The sequence below is a fragment of the Corvus brachyrhynchos genome, unplaced genomic scaffold, assembly GCF_000691975.1.
Source record: "Corvus brachyrhynchos isolate BGI_N302 unplaced genomic scaffold, ASM69197v1 scaffold14, whole genome shotgun sequence".
NCBI lineage: Eukaryota > Metazoa > Chordata > Aves > Passeriformes > Corvidae > Corvus > Corvus brachyrhynchos.
Genome location: NW_008239110.1, coordinates 9,899,673 through 9,927,513, shown reverse-complemented (window position 1 = coordinate 9,927,513; position 27,841 = coordinate 9,899,673). Strand labels below are relative to the sequence as shown.

Sequence of the window (27,841 nt, the reverse complement as noted above, 5' to 3'; positions counted from 1 at the left end):
GGCTGGAAGGGATCCAGCTAGGATCATGGAGTCCAACTAACTGGTCCTCAAAGGACTACTTAAAACTAAACCATGTGAGTAACAACATCCTGAAGATGCTCCTTGGACTCTGGCTGGCGTTCACCATGACTTCCCTGGGGAGCCTGTTCCAGTGACTGACCAGCCTCTCAGTGAAAAACCTTTTTCTCATGTCCAATCTGAACATCCCCTGATGCACCATCATTCTGTTCCACATGTCTAAATAAGTCCTGTTTAAATAAATAAATAAATTATTGATTAAATAAAGATTTGGTCTCTAGAGAAAAAAATCTAACTGGAAAAGGATTAACTTTTCCAACAAGGCATTCTCATCTGCTTGATAAACTCCTATATGACAGCTGTGAAAGGTGGAGTGTACATCCAAATTAGCTCAAACCTCTCCAGATGAAACATTGAAATGGCTGACTCTCCTATCCTACGGTGTTCATTTTGAGTATTTCGAATATGTATATCTGAGAGTCTCCAAAGTACCTTGATTTCTCAAGAACTGTCTGTCTCCACTTTGAGCCTGTAATTCAGCTCCAAGCCACCTGGAATGAGCACCCGGTATCACACCTAATAATTGCAGTGCACTTAGCTCTGTAAAGCTGCTGTTTGACAGCCTATAGCAAATTGCCTGCTTAATTACAGTGAGTTTCCACAATTCAATACTACTGACATTGACATAAGCCAAGTACACATAAATGTGGATATTCAAGTTCAAAACATTTTAGATCCTTTTGCTTTAAGAATAAGTAGCTCTTGCTTAATGGCTTTATTATCCCTTTGCTAAAAGGAGTCTTCATGAAGATATGGAATCCATAAAAAGATGCAACATTCTAACACATTTTTGCTACTTCCAGCAAAACTACATTAAAAAACCCTTTTTTCTTAATTTTGAAGATATACTGGGAATATAGATATAACCAGACATTGACAATGTTTCAGAGCAATCCACCAAACGGTAGAAAACAAAGTTGTAGTACCCAAACTCCCAAGCTCAGATAAGCTGTGCACATCCTGACAGGCTCATGTCTAATCTGTTCTTAGAAACCTTCACCAAAGAAGCCTACACAGCCTCCCTAAGCGGTCTAATCTGCTGCCTGTCCACACCATTCACAAGTCTAAACTAATGCCTGAATTAAGCCAGTAGTTTCTTCATGCTCCTATTCTGTCAGGAGAATATCACATGTTAGATGTCTCCCTCCCTCCCTCCCTCCCCACAAGTGGTCATGCATTCCTGTCTCCCTTTGAGCCCTGACATTTATTTATGCCAATTCTGCAGTTTTTTGCCCTGACTATAAATCAGACTGATGAAATGGCATGTTTTTATTTAAAGACTAGACTTTTTGAGTGCTTCATTTTGCAAGTCCAGTTTAGAGGTCAGCCATGTGAAGAGCTAAATCAGCATAACTGAGAGGAGACAAATCTCCTAGGGGCAGCTAGAATGAATGGCTAAACGTAGAGAAGACGAATCGTGTTTGGGCTGTTAAAAATGGCAGAGTTAACGTTAAACTACAGTCTGCAGGTCATCATCACAAGATCAGCTCTTTACTTGCTTTCCTAGTGGGTTCCCGATCAGAAGTTGAATTTAAAATAGCAAGTAGTCAGGAGGTCATATTATGATGGATGAAAGATGGCAGAAAGATGATGGAGCTGAACCAATGTAACTGCATAGATATCATGAAAGGTGCAGTTCCCAAACCATCTGCTTGCTCTGTTTTCCCTCTCTTTTGTCCAGCCTCAGTTACTCCTTGCCCCCTTTTCCACTTGTCTTGCCCCCTCCCTTGGATGAGTTCTAGTGTGCCCCCAGCCTCCCAGTGCTTCCACTATGCAAAAATGCACTTGCCCGTTTTTTGCTGGGTCAATGGGCTGCCCTGGTTCAGCAAATTGTTTGTGCAGCTGAGTCTGTGCTATGGGTGGAGACAGGAGCAAGAAACTTCACTGTCACTGTGTGTAGCTTGTCCCATCAGAGTGGTTTTAAAGTCCCTTACACCATAGGAAATATCAAGATGGTGTTCTTTCTTGTGCTAAATAAAGCATGTGCCAAGGATGGTGTCTTATCCGCATGGCTTTTCACAAGCAAAACCTCAGGATTTGTAAAGCTGTGACTGCTGGGGTTGCAGCATAATTCAGTCATGCTCCATTCCCATTTTTTTGACTAGACCCATTGAATTCAAGTAAACTCAGCACAGTTAGTAAGTACTCACACTGGAATAAAAGGATTCTAGAAAGGGTCATTATTTTAATCAATAAAATGAACTTCATTTTCCTTAAATCTAACAGAAACAAACTAACTGCAAAACAGGCAAAAACACAAAACAGCCAAAGAAAAAAATAGAATATAAGACATATATAGCAATGTTTGAAAAAAAATATGGGGCAAACCTTGCCTTATTTCTTTCCCTGAAGTCAGTGACAGATTTGAGTTTGAGCCCAAGTCTGTCCCTGAGATAAAGGTCAGCATCTCCTCGTTCTCCACTTGTGGTCTTGGTAGGTGGGTGGCCTCCCTCATCCTGTTAGACCTGTTTGGAGAGAGGAGAAACAACACAAGCCATCAGGAAAGGACAAGTGCCAGAAAAACACCTCACTTAGAGTGTTATTAAAGCATCTTACTGTAAGAATGCCTTAGCAGGGTAGATCTGGACTTTGATGCTGGAACTTTTATACAGTTTTTTGTGCTAAAAATAGGAGTAATTTGCAGAGACCAAATCTGGAAATCCTCCTTTCCCCTCAATTCCATTTTTTAGTGGAATATTAGCCTTCTTTCTTCACTATTTCTCTAAAGTTTTTTTCATATATTCCTAAATATCTGGAACCATAACCTCTGTCCAGGTGTTTAGACTACTTAATTTTAATCAAAACGAAACAAATGCATATACCAGAGGATACATATAACAGGATAATCTTGCATGAATGATTAATTAAGGTCTCTTTTCTTCTTACTATTTAGCTTCATGTTGGCAGCCTCAACAGTAAAAGGTTATGATCATTATTTATGTGGCTGATATTTCACATTTGTTTTCAAGCTCAAGAAAAGTGGACTGTACATTTGAAAACCAATATCTAGCCATAGTCACTGATTTACTATTTGTCCCTTTTGAAGTTTTTATTAAAATTAGATTGGTATTACAGTTTGCTCAACCTACAGAGTTATTGCCTTATTTAAGACCGATTATACATATGATAAGATTAAAAATAATGTGTACCTTGTTGAAATATTGATAGTGAAGACATTTTTGCTGAATTTACAAAAAGGAATCTGTACTTAGGCTGTATTTTTCTACGGCAATACTGCATCGTGTAGTAAGAAAAGAAAATCAGTTTCAAATCCAGTTGTATATTCTACCGTATTATTTCTAGTAGGATTTATACTGGAAGAAACACAATTTTCGCGTAGTGAACTGCTCATTTAACATCCCCCTGTCAGCTTATAACTTTCAGAAACAAAGTCCACTTCTGCTTAGGATTGTCATATTGTTCTGACTAAATTCAAAGTCTGAATTTTCCCCTGAAAGCAACAAATTGTTCCATTGCCTTAATTATTATTATATGTCCTAAAACATTAATCGATGCAAGAACATTCCTTCTAAAAAATGTTTTGTTTATAATGACTATCCATAAATTTTTAAGATTTGTCCCTCAATGCAAGTGTACATCACTGTCTCTTTTTCAAGCTACTCTTCATTGTATATTTGAAGAGAAATGTTTCTTTCAGTGTTGCAGAATAGTAAGATCCCTTCTTCCTAGTTGCTGCTACAGGGCTGTTGAAACAAGTCAACTGTAGTCATTGTGATTGCTTGCTAATAAAAGTGGATTCCTAGTTAATCTGCACAGCCAAGGAGTACTGATATATTGCCTCTAATCTGACATTTTATACTTTAAAACACCAATCATGTGACAATATGAATTTCCTTAGATATTGAACAGAAATACAACATATGTACTTTCTTAGTTAAGTAGGTTTTCTGAGTATCAGTATATAAAAGACTGGCTAAAATACTTTTTTCTTTATTTTGCTGCCTAATCTGATTGGGTTCTTCTTAATGCAGGACCAGATTTATGCAAAGTTCGAGGCAGCATCTATAGTTTGTAGAGGGCCTTTAGAATTATACTCTATTCCTTTAATATTTTTTTCTTATCTGTATCTAGAAGAAATCTCTGAACCTTCCTTTTTAAGTCTAATCAACTGCTAATTATTCTGAGCCTACAAAAAGAACAATAACAAAGTATTTGTCATTTCCAGCCCCCAGCATGATATACAGCAGTTATTGTTTTGGGTACAGTGAACACTTTTAAAAGCTGATTCATGCAGTGTTTAGCATATCTTTTTAGACTGCTCTTTTGAATGTCAATTAGAGTGAATCAGAAAATGTAATAGCAATAGCTAAGTACAAGAAAGGATTTATGTGTGTTATATATATATATCTTATGTCAACATGTCATTGCACATGTATGAAAGAGAGAAGAGAATGAAGATTAAAGAGAAACATGATTTGCAATTGCCAATGAATTTTAGTAAGAAATAAGAGTAAACTAGAAAGCTGCACCACGACAGAGACCCTTCAATAATTTATGTACTCATGAAGAATGACAAGAAGTGTGCTGTTTATAATTTTGAGAGAAGTTGATCCTTGATATTTTAAACTAAAAGCCAAAAGGAGTTCTGAATAGAATAAATAAAGTAATGAAAGCAGAGGACATAGAAACAAGATTGAAAACTGGCAAAAATAACAGTCAATTTCATATTACTTATTCCATTTTAGTTTAATACGCCTTGTAGTAGCACAGAGAAAAGTTGCTACTTACAAAAGAGTCCATTTTACCTTACCCTGACAAGATCTGCAATGAGACTCTGCTATGCTGGATGAGAGAAGAAGATCTTTCTGAGACTAAGGGTCTGTCTTCAAGAAGTTCCTGGTCTGTTTCTTCTGTATTTAACTCAGGAACGTGGCCTTTTCCTAGTGTCAATCACTGCACTGCACATAGTTGTTGAGAAAGGTATAGCAGAGTCTGCTGCTCACTTTACCAGCAGTGGGGCTGGGACAAGATTCTGATGAAAAGTACCATGTAATCTGTCAGACACTCTCTCTGATATCTGAATTTTCAAACTTATCTCAAAATAAAGACTCATGTAGAGAAAGATATAATTTTTTACAGGCAAATAATTTAATTTGAATCAAATGTATGTTTGAATTTACTCATTCCAACTGCTTGGTGTCCTGGGTCTCTATAAATATTTTACATTATAGATGAAATAAAAAACGCCCCTCACAACAACCTGAAAATTAAAAGTACATTTAAGAATATCTACATAATTAAAAAATCTTAAAATCTTTTCTAGTTCTGATAATTTGTAATACCCACTCCAGTTTGTCTTAAAATGTTAGGTGATACAACAAGTCTCACAGGTATACTGTATCTAACATCACAAATGTACTGAGGAACTAGATTCTGAACTCAGTATTTCTCCTTCAAACCAAGTCAAGACTTCAGAATTTGGTCTATGCTTTATAAAAAATGCCATCTTTGGAGTGGTATTTATTGCTGGCATCTTATTAGGGATGGGTAAATCACATTAAAAACGCCAAAACTTTGCAACATTTTCTGGGAATTCTCGTCATAATTTATGATGACCATACTGCATGTGCTAGTTTTAGAACATGCATATATTTTGGCATTTCAAACAATCAGTACTCCTAGTAACACTAATTTTTTTTTTATTGATGATCCAATGACTACTCAGTTGACTTTGAATCTTCCGATAAAATGTATTGCTGAGATTATCTCAGAGTTCAAAAGACTGTGAGAATGTCAAACAAATACAAATATAATCAAATTTAAAGGTCATAAAATCATGTAAATGTGGCTGAAGTGGTTGTCTAGTGTGTAAAAATATGAGGGCATTCTGACTACGGAGTATATTAAAACTACAAGTGATTGCATTTTATCTTATCTCAGAACTCAAATATTGCAGCAGGGCAGAAAACTAAAATGTTTTCTGAGGCAAGTTAACTTATGGAAATAGCCTGTAAGGGAAAGTGACGAGCTTCCACATTAAGAGACATAAAAACCTAGACCTGTTGAAAATATGTGAAATCCAGTATATAATCTAACGATATGTAGACACCTGCAGACTGGATGTGTCCTCAGGGGACTTCAGTTTGCCTTATCTGAGATGAAGTCCCAAGAGCAGTGGGGCAGGGAAGAAAAAGAAAAAAGGAACCTTTTTACAAAGCTTGTGAAAAGAGGTATACAGGTTAAAGGACAGAGAGCCCTGAGGAATGGAAGCCCAAAGGTAAGAATGAAATGCAAGAAGGAAAAATTTAATGAGAATGCATTCATAAGAGGATCATGAAGGATGATAATAGTTCAGTCTACTGAAAGCCAAACATAATCAAAAATATACTAGGGCAGATAATACAGGAATAAAGAAAAGGAGCTAAAAAGAACATTAAAAGAATAAAATATGATGTCATTGGTATGAGAGACATACCAATTACCCCTTTTAATTCAAATTGCATAAATATTGCAATAAAAGATTAATTTGTCCAAGGACAGACAGTGGAACAAGGGATATATATTTCTTGTCTAGTACTTCACATATTGACTTCAGACTTAGATCCCTAGAAGACTGCAGACCCAATACAGACCAGATGGATAAAACTTTTTGCGAGCATTTTTCATAAGTACATGGCAGAATTACCCACTGGCAGTTGAGGGTTTTGGCTGCAGGTAGAGAGTGCTGCAGGGATATGATGTCCAGCAGTTTCTAAGAATGTGTCTGTGAGAAGACTTCAGTATGAATCTTCAAGAAGATAGTTGAGAGAGACATTTTTCTGGACTGATTCCAGCCAACAGGAAAATATTCACTAGTACTATGAGGGCTGGAAACAACATTAATGAGAATGACAGTGAATTGACAGAGTTCACAGCTTTTCAGAAAAGAGCCCAGAGAGCAGAATAACAAACAACAAATGATCAGGCAGTGGGCAAACACTGAGATTTGAGAAGTAAGCTTAAGGGGAAGGGAGGTAGGCAGAACCGGCAGTTTTCAACAAGTAATTTTAAAAGTACAGATCCAAATTGTTCCACTCTTATGGAAATAGAGAAAGGGACCAATATGACTAAATCCAAGGGTGTTTATTGACTGCCATATAAGCAGAAAAAATAACAAAAGAGAAAAATAGATTGGATTGCCACCAACAAAATGTAGGAATAAAACAAAGACCACAGAGATACTGTATACAGAGCTACAGCTAGGAAGAACATAAAAACCACTCTCTCAGAAAAAAAAAAGAGTTATTAAGTGTATTTGTAATAAGGGTGACAAGCAGAAGATTTACTTAAAAAGGAGAGAGAATTTACTAGTAGATAATTCTTGGAAGGCCAAAGACTGTAATAATGTCACAAATATATTGACTAATATGATGCCAGTCTGACAACAGAAAGATGAGCAGAAATCAGCACACTTTTCTGAAGAAGAGACTTTATTTAATTTTGTTCTTGCAGAACAGTGGGGAAATGATTTAGTAAAGTTTACGACATGATCTCACATGATGTTTTAAAAAATGAGGTTTTTCCTATAAAGTCATAATAAACTTACAATAAACATATAAGCACATTTAGATATTTCGGTTTGCTTTTGATTGAAGGATATAAAATAAACATTTTGTAAATGTAATATTAAAAAAAAAGAATTATTTCTAAATTCATGTCAGATTTTAAAAAATCTAGATAAAGTTAGTTTGAGTATTATTTACATAATTTTAAATGTCCAATTTAAATTGAGGGCATAGGATAAATGTTCATTTGCTTTGTCACACATATATTGATGTCTTTGAATATGTAACTGAGGTGAATTGCATTCCTCCAAAACACCTGAATTAGAATTGGAAACTTCTGTCTTCTTTAATCAAGCTGATCCCATCAAACAAGCTAGACATACTTTGAATTGGATGTATTGGTGTGAAAATTTTTAGTGCTTGTGTATACTGGGACAGAGTAATCCCAAATATTGAATTCTTTTTTCCTTGGAACAGTTGCAACATCACTTTTCTTGTCCAGTATCAAAGATATCTGCTTCCATATGGGACTTGTCTAAAAGAATATAGTTCCAAACTCAGGTGGCCTGTAATATGTTTCACAGGAAAATCACTCACTCTCCTTTTTTTTGTGAATCAGATTCACATCCCATTCTCCAGAGATGAGATGTAAGTAGTTTAAATCAAGTCTTTTCAGACTTTAGATCCGTACTGGACCATGTAATTGATTTGTTGTAGATGCAGTCAAAGTCCAGAGGCATCAAAACCTGACAAAGTTCCCCCACTCCTTTTTTTCAGCCTGCTCTCTAAAGTCATTTCTATAATAGCTTGGTACCTCTGATGACATAAAGTACAAGTCAGGATAATAAGTTGAGCCAATGTATTGGTGGCAGCAGAAAATTTCTTTCATCATCTGAAAGATAACTCTGGGATGATTCATTGGAGGTACACTTTTTTTAAAATTTAACTTTACAAACATTGTTCTTAGGTAAAACAAGCAAGGAAACAAAACTGTAATGCCTTTTTTAATGTATTTGTCAATTGTATACTCATTAGAAATCTGTATTTATTCTACCACTACCTGCTTATCAAACTCATAGCTAACATTGAAATTAATCATGAAATTAAATGAAAATGTTAAAATTCACAGTGGCATGTGAAAGACAGATTGTTCTGTGTTATGGTTATATCACAAGGACTATCAGTGAAAAATGGAACAGAAAAGTAAGGTAAATCCCATGAGAAAATATCTGACTTTCCTGTTCATCCTGTTCACTTGTTAGAACTTATTTAATTTGCTATGTACAAATGAGATTTAAATTATATTCCCTGTAGTCTAAAACAATAAGCATTTATTTTAGTTTGTAAAAGGGTAAACCATATTTTGCTGTCTGCTTCGCACTGTGTTATCTCATTTTTTGGCAAGTATTGACTAAAGGAAGAATTCTGTCTTCTATTCTTCTACAGCATTCTTCTCCTCTGACAGGATCACCGATAAAAGAATATTAAACTTTTAATCTTTTATTTAAAATCCACTGCATGGTCAAAATGCAGTCTGTTGGTCAGAGCATACATTTCAGTTTTCTAGTTATATCTGGAAAATTACTCATTGATTTTTTTGGCAATTTAGTTTCTACAAGATACCTACAATTACATCAACAAAGTCTTTTTTGCAACTGTTGGTATTTAGGATTCATAGTACATTCACGTAAATTATCTGGGCATATTTCACTTCTACATGGAATAGAAAGCAATACAACAGTTATGAACAAGGAGTCACTAATTCTGAAGCAAATTGCACTTTTCTTCCTGTGAAAGAGAGTAGAGGAAACGGTGTATTGCAGAGATTGTTGTAGATCCTTGATTTCTGCTGAGACCATGAACAGCAGTTGGTGCTCTCTGTGAAGAGTGATCTCTGTTACTCTGATCAATATTTTTGTTTCTTAATCATTGAAGGAATGGAAATCTAAAGCTTTTAAGTATTCTGTTTTTTGTAAAGTTGTGTATGTAATTACATCTAGCCACCTGTCCTCCCCACACCATAGGAAGAGTTTTACCCTATTGGTCTTTAAATACAGATAGATTATCCAGTCATATTTTGAAGGAAAAGCAATGTTCAAAGTTTTCACATTAAATAATTGGCATTTTTCAACCGTACCTGGTGTGACTTGAAATAAATTCTGTTGGATTCTACACTCCAAGGGCTGTATTTGTTAGTATGTGTGTTTCGTGGGTAAATCGAATTTTTGGTGTTGAGAGATCTGTTGGAAAAGTGAAAATCTCACAGCTTAGAAAGGCATCAAACCAGAGAATACTGAGTAAGGCATAAATTAAGAGGTCAAATATTACTGGTCTAATATATGGTGCTGGTCTATGTATCAGTCTCCAACAGGAGAAAGCAGTTCCTTATTTCATCTGAAGTTACGCTTAAAGCAGCTTGGAAAATACTAAAAAGTGAAGTTTTATATTTTAAAATGTTATTGGAAACAGCCTATTATTAGAACATGTGCTTACTACTAAGGCATCCCAAACTGTAAAATAGAATTAACAAAACCAAAACAACCAAACAAAAACACAAACAAACAAACAAAAGCTAAATAAAGAGGATAAAAATAAGCAACAAAGCATCAAAGTCCTGGACCTTGTACTAGAGAATCTCAATATCCACACATTTTACTGAGGGCTCAGAGATCCCCAGTATTATAAAGCCGAGTGCCATAGATAGTGTGTTCAGCTTAGTCAGTTTCTGTTTCTGTAGCTTTCCCTTCTGCTCTTTTAGAGAACACCATGCATGGAATGTTTATAAACAACAACACTAATTACTGATTTGAAGTTTAAGAACAGATCTCCCTGGTATATTTAATCTTTGGCCGAAACTTGGAACATCTCAAAAATTATCTTACAAGCTCATGCCCTACCCTAGAGATTATGTAGTACGCATCTGTGCAAACCTTTAACAAGGTTTCAGAGTCAGGAGACAAGAGACTATAGAGACTGAATCAAATTTCTGTGTATTCTCCCTGGGGTCAGTGACAAATCAGCAGCTGTTTGTTTCCATCAATATCGTCCATCTGCCGCTGATGCAAAAAAAAGACAAGTTTGAATTCTCGTGACTCAGCTCAGGCGAGACAGTGAGGGGGGTGAGTGACTGGGTTTACAGATTTTAGACCAGGTGTGTTGTTGTCAGATAAGCAGAATGGAAAATGCTGATGCTTAATTGCTGTGTACTTGCATTAAGAGAGGGGTCACACAATAAAACCAGGAACAAAAGACTTAGAAGGTAAGTAATTCTGTTTAAAATTTTTATATAATACATTGTCTTGAGATTAGAAAGTTTGTAAAATAGGCTAGATTTGGGCTGTCTTATGAAAGATTTCTTTTAGCTACTGTAGTACTTGATTTTTATAAAATTGTCTGCAATGTAGTTGTATTTCTAAAAGGTGTCCAGGTAAAGATTAATGCAGTAAAAATTTTCATGGGTCATGATAATGAGATTCATTGACATCTCTTCTTTCTTCTGTGGGAAGTGAAACAGTGGGAGCTTCATCTGGAGAAAGGTGTCCATTTTGGGGCCCCCAATACATGAAAGATGTTGACATGGTAGAGCAAGTCCAGAGGATGGCCACCAAAATGATCAAGGGGATGAAGAACATGAGGTGTATGGAAAGGCTGATGGAAGGAAAGGTAGAGCCAGGCTCCTCTGACAGGTTATAATTATAATCTTCCAATTCTCAAGGGCCACCTCCAGCTTAATAATTTATATCTATGTAAAGAGTAGCCTGTTGGAGTCAAAGTGCTTTACTTTCCATTCTTTTCCCTGTCCTTTGAGGAGCTGCCTGCTGGGAGTCGTCAGGAGGGGTGCTTGTTCCCTGAGACTCGTCTGTAACAGTGACCTTTATGCATGGAGAGCCCAAAGTGATTCTAGTAATACTAAAATATTCCCACAAAGGAAATAATATCATAGATAGTCTTCGGTGCTATTTATCATAGCTCAGATGGCTGGGACACATTAGAAAGATGATGCACACAATGCACTTCTTAAATGCACCATTTCACTTCACAAATATCTCAGTGCAAAGGTTTGTTCCTTAGAAACAACTTCTTCTATAAGACCAGTCTAAAGCCTCTTGAAACAGATGGCTTCAAGGACTTGAAATGAGAAGTTCAATGAACTTCAGGTTATGAATTTCACCCTGCTTTCCACTATTGACTAATATTTTATCTACCTGCAGGTCTACAAGCCATAGCTTTGTAAATGTTTGTAAGTGTGTAAACCAGAGGCGTTTCTGACTTGACTAGATCACTCTCATTGTCATTTAGAATCTAACAAAGTTTAAAGATTTATAAAGAAAGATCCTTTTTTAAGTAATTAAGTATTTGAAAAATTTAGAAGGCAGTTGCATATGTCATCTCCACATTGAACAGATTGGCTTGCTAAAAAATTTTCTATGTCTGCCATAAATTGTGTCTTTGATCATATTTCCACAGTTTAAAAAACTACATAATTTTGTGGGGTAAAAAACCAAAACTGAATACTGAGTCCAAGACTGAGAAGTTCTAAATACAAACGATGCTGAGTTATAACTCAGTCCTAGATCTACTCCCAGTTTATAGAGAAAAAGACTGTTTGCCTGGATCCAAATAATAAGGACATTATAAGTTCAAATGCATCTCTTAAATTAACAGCCAGTGTATCTTTTGAACTGTTATAATTGTGTGTTCCCAATAGGATTTGTCCCATAATATTCAGGAAATGACATTCATAACTTGCTTTAGTTTCAAAATGATCTCACAAATATGTGATTTCACACAGGCTGTGTTTTGGCAGCCTTGTCTCAAGGTGACGAAGGCACAGATAACAGAAGCAGCACTCCCATCTGAAAGAAATGTTTTTATCTCACCATAGAGAGGTGGAAGAACTCAGTGTTAGATGCTAAATGAACACTTAAGAGCAATGAAAAAAATCTTTTTAATTAATTAGCCTTACGTGGCATGGACAGGTGTGGTGCAATCTGTATTTCCAATTTGTTTCTTTTTTATTATCAGAGCTCATCCAAGTTCCAGGGCCTGTACAAGTATCCTGCACATATTACTGACAATATATTTCCTTTTCCCTATCCCTTTGAGAAACCTCATGACCCATATGGTGGATAAGAAAACAATTTATTGCACAATTAATAATCCACAGTTGCTTTAATGTCTAACCTTCCACATCCTTTAAAACATACTTGTATCTCAAGGGCATTTCCACACCCATCTTTTTTTTAACATTCACAATAACAGCTAAAACAGCAGCTAAGCAAACTCAGTAATAGACTTCTTTTCACCTTTTCTTTGAAGCAACAGCCCCCCCACAAGCAGAAAGTCTGAATAGAGGGCAAACTGGAACCTGGGAAGACTTTACTCAGCCATATCTAACGAACATGGAAGGGGCATCCTAAAATTCTGTCCCTGACACTTAAAAAATTGGCCCTGGGCTATATCTGAGGGTGGTCAGCAATGTGCTACTTGAGTCAGCTGTGTGCTGTTGCAGCAATGGAGGTGAACTACTGGCTGAACTGTATTACCAAGTTATTTGCAGTCATTCAGGTAAAGTGACCATGTCCCTCATGTTGGTGCTTGTGAGGCTTCATCTGGAGAAAGGTGTCCAGTTTGGGGCCCCCAATACATGAAAGATGTTGACATGGTAGAGCAAGTCCAGAGGATGGCCACCAAAATGATAAAGGGGATGAAGCACATGAGGTGTATGGGAAGGCTGATGGAAGGAAAGGTAGAGCCAGGCTCCTCTGATAGGTGCAAAACAAAAGGGCATGAGTTATAATAATTGATATTTCAGTTAAATACTGTGAAAACCATTTTTTGATCCATTCACAGTAGCAAGGGTCAAACCTGCTAAAAGACTGCCCAGGGAAGCTGGGAGATGATTCTTCTCTGGTGATATTTAAAACCTGACACCATATTACCCTCAGTAACATGATCTAAATTCAAAGACTAAATCTAACAGTGGCCCTGCTTTGAGCAGGGAGTCGAACCAGGTGACCTCCATAGGTCTTTTTAAATCTAAGCTATTTTATGATTCTGGTAAAAACCTGCATGCTTCCCAACTTCATAATTTTTTTTTTCTAGCACACTCAAATCTTTCTTCTCTGTAGAGAAAAAAAGAACTCTTTGTTTCCTACCACAATAACTCAGAAATCAAAAGTTTTGAGTTTTGTCTCTCAAAAAAAAAAAAGATCTCCAAATTACTTTCTTTTCTACCTATGGATTTACTACATACAAATTTGAAATTCTCAGCCATCGTGTCAATGAAAATGTCTACAAGCTATATTCAATTTGTTTCCAGATACTCTCTTTGATTCCAGACAAGCCAGCTATCCAGGCTGCCTTTTTGACCTAATTATGTGCTCTAAAATCCAGAGTACGTTTTTTTCTAAAGCACACTTGATGTGATATGGATTTATTATCCGCTCCACATACAGAGCAGCAGGAAATCAATGGGCACACAACTTATTCATCTTCCAAGAGCTGATAATAAAAAAATAAAAGTCAAAGTACTGACCGTGCATTCATATTTACTCTCCAAAATGTGATAGGTACAATGTGGAAGATTAATAGACGGGGAATGAAAGTTGTTTGTGAATTTTGAAGGCAAATCATCTGCTAGTATGAATTATTTAAACTTTCTCAAAGTCAATAGAGCTATGAAAATTTACAGCAGCTACAAACCTGTCCCTTACAAGTCTTAATCTTCCACATTTTAGTTAGATTTTGAATCAAAGACTTTAATAATCTCCTTTAGAGCTCAGCCAAAGCTTACCAAGGTCAATGAAAATGTTTCCAGCAAAGTCAAGGGACTTTTGATCACAACTGTTACATTTAAGTTGTTTGCGTTGCAATGCCTACCTTAGTCCTGTCAAAATGACTTTATTTGTATGGGGGGAAAAAAACTGAGAAACTCTGGGATGTGCAGAGAGATTATCTGAATATATGCTATGAAATAAACTAATGTTAAGGTTGTTTCAAATGCCTTTTGCAATCCAAAGAAGGAAATGCCTTCAGTCAAGTTTGATACCTTCTGACATCATTTTAATGAAAGATACTTCTTTTTCTGCTTTTGGTTACATTGTGCCAGCCTCTCATCCTTTCTCTCTCCCCTCACTCTGTTTTTAAAGTTTACACACACACACCCCCTTCAATCTCAGTTTCTCCAATGAAGTTCTGATGGACATATCAGAGAAGTACTGTTTTGGTGGCTGAGGGGCAGTTCAAGTGTCTCACGCAAAGCAGTATCTCAGAGAGGGAGAAAATGTTCTGTTACATAAACCAGAATATTTTGTATATGGATAATGGAAGAAACACACCATGAAAAATCTGTATCTCCCTTGTCTTGCTACTGCAGATAGCTCTAAAATTTTATCTCATTCTTTTATTTGTTTCATTAGAGGGTCAAACTTGAGCAGCTTCCCCCATAGCCATAAGGGAAGAAAGAATTGGACTGGAGAAGAGGGAGTATTTTGGGTTTTCAGGGTTTTTTTTCAAGACCGATTACCCTTTTGATCATATTTTAAAATGTTAAGTAATAGAAATGCCACATTTGGATATGATGCCACATAGAACCTGCTCAAGCAAACCCTTATTTGTTACTAGAACATAAACATTTGACACTAATTTCAGATTAAGCAGCTGAGTCATCAAAGAACTGGAATTATTACTCAGTTGGTGCTGTGCTGATATGTAACTGTTAAGAGAATAATAGGCACTTAAAACACCATGAAGGGAAACACAACACTTATTTTAAAAGGTATTTTTGCTATCCAGTTCTGCATCATTATTCATACTATTAGCAAATTTTACATAAATGAAGGTTTTCTTTAAACTTTAAAAGACAGCTTTTGAATACTCTTCTGTTAGAATGAATCTCACATGGAAGCAGCATCCTACAATGGATTTAGATATTGGAATGATTTCAAACTGTTTTTTTCTAAAAAAAGACCTTTTTTATCATAATGCAAAAAGAACATTTGAGGTTTTAAATTTCAATGGGACCATTCTCAAGGATTAATGTCTGCAATATTGGGGCAACAGTTTATTAGTCCCTGATGTAGGACTGTGAAAGAAGTCTTTAGGCTGCTATACTTCTTCCTGATAGTAAAATTCCACAGCAGTAGGTAATAGGTATCTTTTTTATTAATCTTTTTAGCAATTTGTGTTGCCCTGTTTCTGTGGTATTGCACCACACTCTTGAATTATGATACAGTCAGCAATGAACACCTATTTTCATACATATTATTGGACTCCTTGGTCTACTATTGATAAGTATTTAAATTATCAAATTAATTAAAATAATTAAATTAATTAAATAAATTTTTAAAGTACTCATTCAGGTTATCTGGGAAAAAGAAGGAAGTAACAGCTTTAGCTTTTTTAAAATTTTTTCTTTGTTTAAATTTTTAAGGTAGCACACAGGTTCTTCAGGTATGATTACAGCTAAATTTTGTTTATGGAGAATCTTGTAGGGACATTTGATCCAGTCTATTGTCAATATTCAGTACTGTCAGTGGAAGAAGATGCTCATTTTAACTGGTTTGATCTTTTTGTTAGGACAGTTGGATGTCCCACATTTGTAGGGATTGAGCTGCAGTTACAATGGTTTTCTTTTTCAGCAGATTAGGACCGATTGAGATAGATCCCCTTTAAAGGGCCTTAAATCCAGTTTTCTCTGCTAGAATGACAAAAAAATGGGAAGATGTTGCTGGGTGACTGGTGTTTCAGTGGATAATATTTTAGGTTTAAAAATGAACAGATAAGATAAAACTCAGTGTTTTCCAGTTGTGGAAAATCCTGCCTCGTGCAGGAGCACAGCAGCAGAGATACAGGTCTGATTTGTACACATTGATCCAGAGAAAGGTTTGAATCTGACTGTTAAAACTAATGCCAGCTGTCTGCAGCACCCCTGGGACATATATGCCAGATGGAGTTTGCCAGAACAGTATAACCATGTCCCTTCCCTGCCAATATGTTCCTTTACACCAGTGGGACTTGGGGAAAGCACTTGAGCTAACTATGACACAGGGGAACTCCTTGGCTAGGGCATTCCGCTTTCTTTGTCCAGAAGATGCAATGGAAAAACAAGAGAGAAAAAGAGAAAAACAGTGACCACATCTTTTCAGTTATTCTAGCTTTTCAGTATGTTTCCTCCATGCTGTTTGTTTTGCCATTATGAGCTCAGTACCACAGCCTGTTATTTGACTGCTGCTTAAATCCTTTTTGAGTGATTTTTCTCAGGACGGTTTTCTGAATTCCAAAATGGTTGCAGTTGAATTGAACTTGATTTCCAATCCATCACGCAGTGGGTTGTATAAATTCTCTGCTAAGTATGACCATTCTCTACTAATTTCCACTTGCATGTACTGCATTCATCCCCTTTCAAAGGTAGTGGAGCTCTTCTGCAGGCTGAAGAGCCAGGGACACCCAAGTCACTTTAACCTCTTAACCAGTGATGGGCTAGGACCATACTGGTGGTCATTTCATCTGATTTAATAGAGTCAGCTGTTCACACAGCCAGACCTAAATCAGTGGTTAAAATGCTTCAGACAAGCTCTTTTTTACTCTGCCCTTCTGAGACCTTGGCTTTCCTTATTTCTAGAAGGGTTTTTATAAGTTTGCAGCTATTTAGAAAGCACAGATGTTGTTTCTTCTCTTCCCTGTCACTGGTGCATGGAAAGTGGAAATCTAACAGTGAGTTATTATGCTAAAAAATTCTGCTGTCTGCTTCTCAGGTGCACATCACAAAAAGACTAATTCTATATGGATTTTCCTGTTTATCAGAGGCAAAATAAGACTGATATTCAGGTATATAAGTGGGGTTTTTTATTTTATTTTCTCTTCTTTTCTTTATTGTGTACTGGGAGAAAGAAGGATAGTTAATACTTCACAGCTATCAGAAAAGATATGTTATGGTATGTTACTGTAAGCCAATAATTTAAAGTCAATAAATTTGCTTTTGAACAGGGAAGTTATGTAGCTTGGGAATTAACTGTACCACAGGTGAAATGATGCTCTATACTATAATACAGAGCATCACTTCACCTGTGGTACATTTAACATCACTGGCCATTTTTGCATCACTTAGAATATCAGTGGTGCACAGTCAAAACTGTGTTTTTAAATTTCCCCTAAATTTACTGTGTTGCTAAGTTTTCTCATCTACTTTTTAATTATATGTACTTACAATACACATCTTCTGTGTTCTCCATGTTTTCTCCATTTTCTGGGGCCTTCCAGAAAACATCCCAGAAAATCAGGAGCTGTTTATAACACACCTGTGCATGTGTGCTGAAAGGTGTAACAGGCTTCTAACAGGTACCTTTCTGAAGGAGGTTAGAACATCAAACAGCAATGAATTTCCAGCAAGTCCATCCAACAGAAGAGCTATTGCCTGGTGAAGCTGCCTTCACCCTGTGTTACTGTGAGCAGGGTTAGAAACCATGAGGATCAGAGGGCTCTACGAGGAGAACATGTCCCCACTGCTCCATTCATGGTGAAAACAAAGCTGGTAGCTACTGGCTCGGAGCAGTATTTAGGCAGAGCTTCAAAGCTTCCTGGGGACCCGCAGTCACCCACTGACCTCCAAGCAGTAAGGAATGGTCCTAGGTGGTGTATTTGTGTGTTTACCTGCTCCTGTGCCTTTTCCTATTGGTATGAAAGGCTCTGCTAAAGTTCTACGCTCTCAAAATAAGCGCAGCTGCTGTTCCAAGGCAAGAGTCTGCATAACAGACTCACTCCCTGCTGCAGGCTCCTTTTAGCTGATTAGTCATTACTGCAAGCACTATTCAGTTGCACAGCTAGTGTCTCTCACGCCAGCACAATGAACTTTCCTTCCTTCTTGTAAAGGAAAAAGTAATCCCCATGTCAAATACTACAGCCTATTGTGGTGAACAAATTTTGCTCACTCTTGGTTTTTATTTTCCTTCCCTGCCCTCCTAGTTCCTGAATGGTAAGCTACTGGTGAACGATCTGGACTGTCTAGCTCTCTGCAGGCTATTTCCTATTGCTTCACTTTTCATTTTGAAAAATATGCGAACTTCCATCTGTTTCTTGAATACAATCCTTCCGAGATCTATGTATGCATGAGATTTTTGTGCTGAAGGGGCAGGTTTCTTAGGACTGTATCATTTTACATGAATGCATTTTGACATTGGTTTTCTACTTCCACATACTCATCCTTCCTGCATATTGTGTTTTAGGTGCCACTCAGGGTAATCATTAAACTTCTATAGTGCTTGCAATGCAATTGGGTACCAATGTTAAGTACAAGCAATAGCAAAGCTGATCAACAGTAAAATCTCAGGTTTCTGTTTTTAGCCAGGGTGTATGTGCTTCTGCTCTACAGCAGATGTTTCTGCCTTTGAGGCAATTTCAATGCTGAGCTATTTTAAAGACAGATTATTCTACATGAACAAGTAAATTCATAATTAATTCTGCTTTCAACTTTTCAAAACTATTTTTTTTTGCCATTGAGAGAAAAAATGGAACTGCCTAAAACGAAAGCTCTGAGAGTTTATATAATTCTTGTTCCATTAGGTGGTGTTCCAGTGACAAAGGGTAATGTGTTCTGACCAGGGTTGGCTTTGATTCATACCTAACGCTGAGAGGTAGGATGTGAGTCAGATAACTAAAGGCTGTCATTATATAACTGAAGAGATACATATAAACCAGACCCCATTAGAGCACATTGCCTAAAAATTCTTATCTCTAAGACAGGTGATGTTGAAAGCACTTTTTTTGCTTCCTGTCTTCCCATACAAACTACATTTATTAATTAAACCTGGGATAAAATTCATTAGTTTAGACCCCAACAGCACAACCTCTCCTCAGAACTGTCTGCCAACTTTGCTGCACTGTTTATTTACAATGTTTATTTTTAAAGTTTATTTATTTGCAATGTTTATTATTTAAAATGTTCATTTATGTTTATTTATTTATTTACTTATACACTCTTGCGTTCACTGGTATGTTTTCTGGAGGAATATTTTTATGTTTCTTGTGATGTAAATGCAAGGTGCTATGGTAATTTGTGATAGCACTTCCTTTTTCTGGCCTCCTGGAAGGAATTTGGGGGAAATTGGAAATGCAAAAGGTGTTTTCAGTGCTGTGTCCTTGCTGCAAAATGAGAGAGATGCTGTTCCAAATAAAACTCTCTAGTTTTTAGGCAGTCCTATTTAGTCATCCAGATAGCAAAGGCTTAAACACCAGTAGATTTGGCTGAAATATTCCAGACAGACAAAAATGGATGGAAAAAGCCACAAAGGAAAGTGCAGACTTAGCTGCTCTTTCAGCAAAAACTGCTGAGATTCATCAAGCCCAGGTGAGCTGAGATGTCTCTATGGCTCTGTTCAGGGCTGTATACCAGGACTGGAATAGCACAGGGAGACCTGGTGCTCTGCATCCTGCCTTAGTGACTCAACCACATCTCTCTCCCAGAGGGTGTGACCCATAGGTCTTGGCTCATGTATGAGTGCAGCAGCAGAACACTACACAAATATATCTTTGATGTGAGATGCTCTGTTCACATTCTTACAACTCCTGATGCTTTGACTTTACCTTTTCTTTACCTCTTCAATGTCTGTGGTTTTTGTGAATCATTTTTGTGTGTGTGTGTGTTTTCAAAATGATCTAATTATATTTGTTTTCCTTTTAAGGGTTGTTGGTGCTCAGACTGTAGTGTTTTGGAAAATTATTATAATGTAAAAGTTATTGGAAAACACTTAATTTGAAGAATGTGATCTTGTAGATACAACTCTGAATGGGGCAAAGTAAGATTTGGGTCTTGGAATAGCTTCTTTCATCACATTGATGGAAGCCTCTGATGCTCTACAGTGTTAGCAATCAACACTTAGGGAAGAAAGGAAAAATCATTAATGCTGACAACAGAAGCAGTGCATCTGAATGGTCTTATGGATTTCAATTCCTTTTTTTTCATTCCAGTGTGTATATTTATAGTGCATATTCTTGAGAGTTTGTGTTTTGAAGTTCCTATGCAGATTCAGACAATAAAGCAACATTTTCCAAATATCTCCCTCTTGCTAAAAGTTTCTGTGGTTAACATAATATTTTAATTTTTTATCATCTTCCAAAATTTCTATATTCTACAAGGGAGGCAAAGTGTGGGGATTTTGACTTTTTGGTTCTAATCCTCTTTTATGTAGGTCACAGGTCCTTTTTCAGATAGATATATCATTATCTTCCATAAATACTAAGGCAATGTTGGTTCAAACAGTAAAACAAATTTATATCAACTAATTTAAGACACAGAATTGGAATTTTGGTGCCACTGTTTCCCTCCTGAGCGCCATTGATCTTGTAGAATAGAAATTAGCAAGTGAGAGGAAGATGGGGGATGGTGGAATAAAGAAGCAGGATTGTTTTTGGGAAACAAAAACTGTGTCACTTGGCTAAAACAGGAAGAAACAATCAACAATATTTTATTAAATATACATGTCGGCGTTTTTCCACACAATACATGGAAGAGAACAACATGCAAATGCTGTGTTCACATAACCCCAAGTCAGTAAATGACTCAGTGTCAAAGACTTTGTTTTTCATTTTAAAATCTGGTATTTCAGACACAGGTTAATTCCTGGAGGTACCCATTCATGCAAATGAAACTTGTAGATCAAAATGAATGGATTTTAGTCCTTAACAGGAGAGAACGATGAAAAAAATGTGTGGAAATAGCAGGTTCCTTCACTTTCCCTCCCCCTGTAAGAAGCAGCTTTTGCTTTCAGTTGCCTTTATTAATTTTGTGTTGAACTAAGTATACTGTCAAATTTCTTGTCCAGATTGCTCAAAACAGTATTCGGCCAAGTTGACAGCAATTACAAAAGCCTTTATTTGAGCCCAAATTATCTTTTCATAGCTGCTCAAGTGTCTCAGAGAATATGAAACAAAATTGAATAGGTTGCATTTAAAACTATAAATGAACCTTTTTTCTAGGTATATTAACTGTCAAAAATGGTAAAACAGTATAAAAACCTCTTGCCTATTTAATATTTCTTAACATTGCCAGATCCCATCAGTTTTTGACAATCATTCATGTTATGTCAGTTTTAATACTGTTGAACATGGTGCATATTTCCCTTGGCTTTAACTGACATTTACTATTTATGTGAAGTGAGTTTTCGTTAATATAAATGAAGGCTACTTTTTCCTTATATACTTTGTAGCTTTTTTTTTTCAGACACATCTATATTGTAACATTGATTAATTTTATTTCTTGACTTGTTCACTAATTACTTTTGAACAACTTGAATAAATTAATATGTGACTGAGTTGTGTTTTAGCTAAGTAGAATCTGAATTAGCCTGTACAAAAGACAGACCAAGCCCCAAGTCCCAGAAAGCCCTTAGTTTTCAAGCCTTAGGTCCTACCTGCCTCCTATTCACTCCAGTTCTCTTTCCTCCTTTGGAACAGGTATCAACTCAAGTTTAGGAAAACATATAAGCATGTGCTTAATCTTTGCTGCTCAAAATCACAATGTAAAAATAAGTCAAAACAAGCCAACAACACTTGCACTTATTTTAATTTGGCTTCTGGTTTTATATCCTCTGATAGTATTTTAAAAATCTAGCACAGCTACTGAGGCCAGAAATAGGCTTAACAATTATAACTCAACAATTAAGTAAAAATAACTTCTAGAAGCTAGTTCTTTAAGAAAAGCACATTAGGGGACTCACAAAAAGTTAAGAGCACTCTCAACATTGAATTATCTGGAACAAACTATTTAATGCTGAATTATGGATTACATCTAATAGCAAAATGAGTAAGCAAATGTTTTAACAGACTACTTCTGCCAGGCTAGCTTTTTCCCTAGGCTTCTCTTAGGCTGAATATGAATCAGCTCTGCTCCAGAAACTACATAACTATGTCTGTGTGTTCCTAATTTGCCCTGCTGTTTCTCACTGTCTGCCTGGTTTGGAAGGCTGGTGGGTCAGGCCTCTCAGAATGCCCTAACGGAAGGCCTTTGTGTTTTGTGTACTCAAATGGGAACTTTTTGTATTTCACATTTCTTTCTTATTCTTTTAAAGATATTATGTTTCTCGTTACAACCTGTACCCTGTGCTGTGTATTTTTGCAACAGTGAGTGCTTTGAATTGGCTTCATTTTCATTAGATAATGAGTAACAATTCATTATTCTGAGGAGTCTCACTAACAGTTAATATTTTATAAATACTTGGCCATTATCTATTGCAGCATGCTATTTTAAAAACAGCTCTTTTTCTATCATTCTTACGGGAGAAAAGGGAGAATAAAAGGTAATTGTGTGATGCTTCACAAATCTATATTTAAAGTGATTAAAAATTGGGATGATGCTCCCATTGTGAATCTTCTTAGTGATGACAATTGATAATAAAAACACACAAAGAAATGGAATTAAGTATTCCACATTCTTTTGCATATCCTGGGTTTTTTTGTCTAAATAATAGCTTAGTTTTTCATTAATTTTTTTTATTTATTTCTTTTTCATGTTCCAGTTAATTACCTTTATATTGATCAAAGCAACTTGTGAGTCTTGAGTTGCAAGTACTAAACTAGAGAGTTTACTTCTCACAGTTCCAATTCTTCTGTGATTATGGTCTATTAATGTTACCACATACTTAAAAGTGCTTGTGAGGCTGAGGCTTACTTTCAAACAGAACGGAAGCTGTGGGAAATATTGGAAAGACTGAGCATGAATAATTAAGTTATATCAGCATAAGCTATAGTCCTATTGCTACTGTGTATTGCTCACAGTCTTCAGGACTCTGCACATAAGTACTTAAAAGTCAGATGTTAGGAAAAGGCTCCTGCCAACTCCCTCCATCTTAGCACTGCCTGAGGGTGGGATTTGTTTGACCTAACTCCAGCTGTCAGAAAATTAGGTGCTTAAAAGATATCAGTCACCTATTCTGGCACAAAGGAGACAGATTCACATGCACAGAGATTTATCAGCAGGCTCTATAGCTGGTGGCATACATGGGCAGTCAAAGTAGCTTTTGGGCAAAGATAAAACCAACAGAGAGAGAAAAGGGAAAATGAAAAATTTCCCTGGTGGCCATCAGTGGGAGAGAAGTGACAAGATCCACAGCTGAGCACCCTCAGGTTCTGCTTCCATCAGCAGCAGGTGTTTTACCAGCACACATGCACACAAACTTCAGCAGTACCTATATGGGTGTCTTCAAGACGTGCTCAAACTGACAGCTTTTACAGGCATAATGTTGTGAAGTGCTGATGGAAGCACACTTTGGGAGGAGGTGCTGCAACCAGTTAGGCTGTCTGCATGCATGCCATTTGGTCCACTGAGTAACCAAAATGTGGGGAAAGGATGGAGAAGGGTGACTCTCACACTGCTGGTGGTCATTCCTGCAAGAACAAGAAAATATTGTCATAAGAAATGGGAAAACACTTCTGTTGTGACTTCAATGAGAGAATTGAGCTGCAAGTGAAAGACAGGCTATAGAACTGCAAGTAGAAAGCCCTTTGTGATAGAAAACACAAAGACACTGTGCAATACTACCTTGGGAAGGAATGGATCACCCCAGGGAAATGCATGTCTCCAGTGGCTGCAGAGGGATTCCCATTGAATTTTGTTGTTTAACTTTTTGTTCATATGAGTTGAATCCTACTCCATATACAAACATCTGACAGCATGATACTTTTAATGGGAATTTATTTATTTGCCTTCAGGAATCCTCATAGGCCGTGCTCTTGGTAATACTATGTTTTTCTTGGTTATACTTATATCTATCTTTAGCTTAGCAGCTTTTAGTAGAATACTTTTATTTATATCAAAATGACATTCTCTAAGGAACTGACACTCTTCTAAAATGATCTGAGAAAATGGTCTTGTTCACACTCAGCAGTTGCAGCACTTCAACTGTGCTAGGAAGCCAAAAAAGGCCAGTATGCAATAACTGAAATTATGCCTAAATATTTCAGCAGCATGTGTTGTTATGTCATCAGTTAAATCTAGCTTATCCAGGCTTATTCCCATAGGGTTTAATGAACTGCATAGAGTGGTAGTACTTCAGACCCATTAGCAGCTGGAGACGTAAAACAATTTCAGAGGAAGAAATCCCTTCCATCACAGAAATAGTTACACGGCACAATACGTCATGTAGAGCACGGCTAAGAAACCATTGTAGAATGATTTACTGACTACAGCACTGGTTTTTTATTCTTTTTTCTGCTTTCTACCACCTGCTGTATCCAGTTTTTAAGTTAGATTCTTCTTTTGACAGAGCATCATTCATGCAGATCACTGTCCTGTTAAGGTTATTTTGATATATTTCCTTTGTGTGATTCCCTCTGTGAAGATCAGGCCCTTCACCCAAGTCTACAAGGTTGAAGAACTTCCTGCTGTTCAGGCTATGATCTCTAGTTCAGGAGTGAAAGGACTAGTAGGAATAAAACTAGTCCCCAGGCTCTTTAACATAGAGTACCTCAAGTACAGTGAACTGGCTTACCCGATCCCAGCTCTTGTACTGCTCATCTGTGCCTCATTCAAAGTGGCCACTCTAATCTTTTGATGGGTGCATGAATCTCTGGTTGATAGCACCCATCCCAAACCTACAAACACACAGATGCAATTGCAGCCAGGAGTTGAGTTCTGACACTCAGATTGACATAATCAGTGATCCAAATACCAATTGTGGGATCCAGCGTCAGCTTCTCCTCCCAAGGAGTATAGATGCTATTTCTATCAACAGTGAGAGGTGTCTGATGACCAGCAGTGAGCTTGGCTGGTTTGTCTGAAATGTGTAGATAGTACCTTCATTGGTCATGTAGTAACACCTTTTAAAATATTTTTATTAAATAGTTATCAGTTTTGCAGATATAAGCATTTAACAGAATAATAATTTCTGACAGTTTAACTAAGGTTGAAAGCATCAAGCACTGGCACTTAGATAACAACACTGGCAGGAAGGTTTTTACTGCATTAGATGCCAATTAAATTACTGATTTCATAATTATAAATCAGCATGTTACAGTGGATAATTAATGTTGTCACACTCAAGCTGAGATACTTTATATAAGCATAACCCTTTCCTCTGTTGATTTGCTTATTCAGGAAACAGAAAATATTGCATATAATTTTTTAATATTTGAATACATATCTTTTAGGATTCCTGCTCCTGCCTGCAGCCATAGCAGCATTCTGTGCTATATAATGGTTCAATTTAATAAGTGTGGACAGTGTTCAGAAGAGACTCAATGACCTCCAGGAAGAGAATTTCATATAAAATTAAGACTAGTATGGTGGGCAAAAGAAAAACAAAGCACTTAAAAATAATTTCCAGGTATAGCATTTTACCAATGAGAAACCCTGTCAAAAGGAAGGTTGTTTGGAAACTCACAGTAATAAGGACTTGGTGCAGAAGGTTTGTTTGCTGTTGTAGAGTTGCTCTAAATTATAAAAGAGGTGGTGGAGAGGTAGTCCTAGAATAAGGTCTTCAGTTCTTTAACAAAACATAATATTCCCAATCTTTTAGGCTATTTGAAATTAGCTGTGGTCACAGTGATTGGTTTTAAATTGATAAGTCACAACAATAAATGTATAGAGAACCTGACCAAAAAACACAGGACAAACTATAGATTGAAACACTATAGGAGAAAATAGGGTCTGATTTTTTTTCCTCAGAAATAAGAAAAGCTAATGATAGTTGACCATGTATCACCACAATAATTCTACTTTTAACCATGGATGTATTCTACTGATTTGTGCTGTGAATTGGGAGGCCAAATCTCAAGGCCATTCCCATCTTCAGGGAGTTTAAAAGCACAGCTCCCCTCACCAGGAGAGCAGGGCAGATTACTGGAACATTTTCCAGCTCTCTCTTCTAGTTGGGCCACATTGAAACCAGGAATGCAGAAGTGATGGGACCAGAAGAAAGACAAATACAAGACACCCATTTCTGGTTTAAAATGGAAGGCACTCTTGCTATTAACCAGACATGGGATTTCAGCTTCTGCTTTCAGAACTCTTTGTGCTTCTATTATATTGAAAAGAGACCACAGTTGCTTTCAGCCTGGTAAAAATGGTAACCCTGACATCTATGGAGATGCACGTTCTGATTTGTAAGGGGATCATGCATGGGAGATGAATACAATCAGAAGTTGCTTTATGATTGTCTTCAGCCTCTACATCTTCTAATGCCATCACTCTGCAGCATGCCTATCAACATGCTTTCCTTTTCCAGCTGTTTGGTTTCTTTAGTTTTATTTCTTTACCAAACCACAAAATTCTGGTCAAAAAAGCAGAACTGCTTTCCTGACTGCTTTATAGGATCTTGTGCCCTGCAAACATTAGGTTTGATTGTGGAGCCAAGAGACTGCCCAGTGTACGTGACAGTGGAAAGTGGCACCTGCTGACCCACACATTCATATTTACACTAAAGAGAATTAAAGGAAGTACTTTATGATGATGTAGATCTAAAAAGACATGACTTTTTCAGCTTATGGCTTTCTGATAAAAGTGCATGAATTTAACAGGGTAAAAAGTGAAAACTAGTCTATTTTAATCTAATTGTTCCAGATTAAAGTAGAGAAAATGTTATATTGTTGTAAAATGTCTTTATCTTATAGTAGAAAGATAACTGTGATGCTTTTATGAGTAGAAAGGAGTGATACAATGACTGATTAATCCCAGTTTTCTACATACATATACATTCTCTGTTTTTGACATCAATACAGTTTTCAAACATTTAGTTGAAAGAATTAGTCCTGGTTTGGGTTTTTTGTGCCGTTAATATTTTTGTAGTCCACAACTTTTAAAATTGAAAACTAAACCTATTTTTGATAGGACAAAAAGCAACACTCTCTTTATAAATATGTATATACACCCGAAGTTAATCAGTTCACTGTTCTGGAATTAGCTGACTTGTTTGCCTTGGTGTGTCGCCAATTAGCAGGAACCTAGGGATACTGTCAACTGACAGCTGGAAAGAGATCCCAAGTTCTGCAACATACGGTTTGCTATGTTGTACAAAACCCTGAGCTCATGGTATTAATGCTTTTAATGTTGCTTATTAGAATTTTCATCAACAATCTGTCTGCTACTTTCTAATGAGCAAAATCTACCTCTAGAACCCTGCAAGGAGCTGATTGCCTCAACATAATGCTCTTCTGATGTTTGAAAAAGCAGCTTTTGGGTTGGTATTCCTAAAAGGAGCTGGTGAATAGAAAAACAAAACAAGAAAAATCACAACAGATAAATAGAATGGGGAAAGAGGGGAGGAGAC

The 27,841-nt window shown here is 36.7% G+C and overlaps 1 protein-coding gene across 3 annotated transcripts in view; it reads left to right on the top strand.

The window, feature by feature from the left end:
* Positions 1-27,841, top strand: part of HS3ST5 (heparan sulfate-glucosamine 3-sulfotransferase 5) — a 194,195-nt gene that overhangs the window by 54,418 nt on the left and 111,936 nt on the right. The window contains exon 1 of one of the 3 annotated variants that reach the window (XM_017739750.1): positions 10,722-10,842. The exons of the other annotated variants lie outside the window; for them this stretch is intronic. The gene's annotated coding sequence lies outside the window, so the exon portion shown is untranslated. Of the gene's footprint in view, positions 1-10,721; positions 10,843-27,841 lie in introns of those variants that run through there. 3 annotated transcript variants of the gene reach the window in all.